Source organism: Rhinopithecus roxellana, chromosome 4, assembly GCF_007565055.1.
Source record: "Rhinopithecus roxellana isolate Shanxi Qingling chromosome 4, ASM756505v1, whole genome shotgun sequence".
Classification (NCBI taxonomy): Eukaryota; Metazoa; Chordata; class Mammalia; order Primates; family Cercopithecidae; genus Rhinopithecus; species Rhinopithecus roxellana.
Window position 1 is genome coordinate 95,674,750 of NC_044552.1, and position 3,483 is coordinate 95,678,232.

General features: G+C 35.6%; 1 pseudogene; it reads left to right on the top strand.

Moving 5' to 3' along the window:
- Window positions 1-1,873: 1,873 nt before the first annotated feature.
- On the top strand, window positions 1,874-2,433 carry LOC104670202 (annotated as a pseudogene).
- Window positions 2,434-3,483: the final 1,050 nt, after the last annotated feature.

Genomic DNA, 3,483 nt, shown 5'->3' on the forward strand with positions numbered 1-3,483 from the left:
TGTTACAATATCTAAAGCAAGTCCAAGAGAAGATATTCTTACTGGGACACATGGTACGAAATACTCTACAAGGAACAAGCCCTTTTCTCTTTAACATCTGTACCTCCACATGATTAGCATAAATGCCACATTGTCATTTTCTTTGCCAGAATTAAATGTTCCTAATAAGATCTGTTTTCAATTTAATAGTAAACTTTCAGTCTACTTAACTACAATATAAAGTTTATAATTAAAAGTGCTTCTGTTATTATTACATCACTCCAACTGAACTTACAAGTTAATTACAGTGTGAATTAAAAATGAAAGATAATCTAATCAACAAATTTTTGTGATTAATGAATTGAACACATAGTTCCAGATGTCCCCTATACATACCAAATATGATAACACCATCTATGTGTAAATATATATCTATATATACACACACACATATATACACACATATATATACACACACATATATATACACACACACATATATATACACATACATATATATACACACACACATACATCCACACACTAGTATACCTACGCTGCTTTTTAAATATTTGCTTATAATTACAGTAATGACCTAGGAGTGAGACATGGCTTGAGGGTTAATGACTGGCAGGGAAAATACATCTGGCCATTAACCCCAAATAAATATGCTTTCATAATTATTTCAAAAACTTCACAAGCATATATAGAGTGTCATGAAACCTTCAATGTTATCTAGGTCAAAGTCTTTTCCTCTCTTGAATGTTACAACATTTATTAATCATGTAAAATAGTTGTCAGAGATGTATTGTGAAACTTTGTAACTAAAATGTTTCGGAAATATGATAAATACTGAAGATATATTATAAATATTCTTTCAAAAATGAATAAAACTATAGCCATTGCAAAATAGTGAAGTAGATAAATATCAAGCTGATTAATAAATTGGGAAAGAGTTCTTAGAAAATCACTTAGAATAAAGCATCATAAATATAAAGTTATAGAAAATATGAAAAGTGATTCAAGATAAATGTATCATAGATTAAAAAAATAAGGTATAAGTGTAAGAGAGAAAAATGGCAGAAAGATATTTGATGAGAAAATTTCTGATAGTTTTCTAGAGGTGAACATTTAAAAACAAGATCAAATATGAAAGGTGAAAAACAATCTGAAGAGGGTAACTAGAAACAAATTCACAAATACTTGTGAAGTTGCAGAACACCAAAGAAAGAAAGAAAAAAAAAAATGTCTCAGAGGAAACGAGTCAGATGTGCTAGGCAGGCAAGACAATTAGAACGTTACACTTTTCAACATCAATAATAAATGCCAGAAGACAATGAAAATACCTTTAATATGTTGAAGCATTAAAGGTCAACTAAAATCTTAAACCCAGATAAACTAGCGTTCTAAAATAAAGGTAAAACAAATTCATTTCCAAACATTTAAAAAAAAAATGATATCTTACCACTCACAGACCCTACCTGAAAGAACTAGTAAGGGAGGATGAAGAAATGAGCATGAGTAAAACTGAAACCAGAAGAAAAGAGTACAAGAAACACACTTGAACAAAGATACAGATGAGCAAACACACAGATAAACATGTTTTTCAATAGGACTACCAAAGATAAAAAGAGAAAGAATCACCACCTGTAAGAGTTTTCAAATCAGGTAGAGGCCGCCCGCCCCGGCTGGCTCGCGCTCCCTTCCTGCGTCCTCCATCGGTTCTCTCGTGAGTCCGTGGTCTCCTGTTCAGTTACCAGCCCTGCTTTCCCAGCTTGAGACTCGCGTCCTGGGCACGAAGAGACTGGACTCTGATTCGTCGCCTGAGCCTGTCCTCTGAGAAGTTCAAGGTACTTTGTACAATGTCAGCCACCCAGGCCAGTGTCCTCCAGCAATGGCTCCCATCCAGAAGAAGCTGATAGTTGTCAGTGACGGAGTCTGTGGCAAGATGTGCTTGCTCATTGTCTTCAGCAAGGACCAGTTCCCAGAGGGGTATGCACCCGCAGGGTTTCAGAACTATGTGGCCCGTATTGAGGTGGATGGGAAACGGGTAGAGCTGACACAGCCAGGCAGAAAGATGATGATCACCTGAGGTCCCTCTTTCACTCAGACACTGGTGTTATACTTATGTGTTTCTCCATTGACAACCCTGATAGTTTAGAAAACATCCCAGAGAAATGGACACCAAAAGTCAAGCATTTCTGTCCCAACGTGCCCATCATCCTAGTGTGGACCAAGAAGGATCTTAGGAATGATGTGCACACAAGATAGGAGCTAGCCAAGATGAAGCAGAAGCGGGTGAGACGCGAAGAGGGCAGAGATATGGTCAAGGGGACTGGCGCTTTGGGGTACGTGGAGTGTTCAGCAAAGACCAAAGATGGAGTGAGAGAGGTTTTTGAAGTGGCTGCGAAAGCTGCTCTGCAAGCCAGACGTGGGAAGAAAATCTCTGGGTGACTTATCTTGTGAAACCTTAATGCAGGCACAGCGCTTAAGAGGTGAATTTTGAAGTGCTGTTGATTAATCTCAGTGGATGAACACTGGCTTTTTTCATTTATATACAGTTTACCTAAGATTAGAAATTTAAGGCACGTCATCCTGTTACCAGTATTTAGAAATCAATCCTGATTCTTAATGATGTCAAACCCATCAGGTCTACCAGGATCCTTTTGCCACTACTCTAACAACCCTCCTCTACACTTCTGCCTGACACACCATGGCAAATTCAAAGAATTTCTTAACTTCTTGCTTCTGTCTAGAAAGAGAAACAGTTGGTAACTTTGCAAATTAGGCTGCAGCTACTTTATAACTAACCTTCCCTGCCTATCATCTGTCAACAGCAAGGTACTCTCATGAGACACAACTTCAGTGCTTTACTCTTTAACAGGTTTCATTGGCATAGCTCTGGCATGGGTATCTGGTTTTTTGAAAATGGATTCTACAAGAAAGGCCCAAGTCCATGCAGCTGTGGCACAGTTACAGTTCTGTGGTTTCATGCTAGTTACCTTAGAGTTACTGTGTAATTAGTGCCACTTAATGTATGTTACCAAAATGAATATATCTACCCCAGACTAGATGTCATATTTTTTTTATAATTGAATTTCCTAATATTGACATTTGTTATCCCCAAAGACAGTGTATTGCTTGTTAAAAAGTAAAGTGTATTTGGAAATGTCAAATGGAAAATTCATTTTCAAATAAATAAATACTAAGATAAAATAAGATAAAAGAAAAATACTAATGGAAATATAAGAACAAACATGGATTTTTCAGGTAATGTAGTCTAAGTTTCTTATATAGCTCAAAAATATTAGAGATAAAACCAATAAAAGAATAAAAATAAAAAAATAAAAATTTCAAACCAGTAAAAAGAGAAAAATGATTAATAAAAATGTGATTATTCCAATAAACATTAGAAAATAAGTAAGAGAAAAAGATTATATTCAGTAAAAACAAAAGAAAGTAACAGAAGGAAGTAAAATATAATAATTACAATAAGTTGCAAAC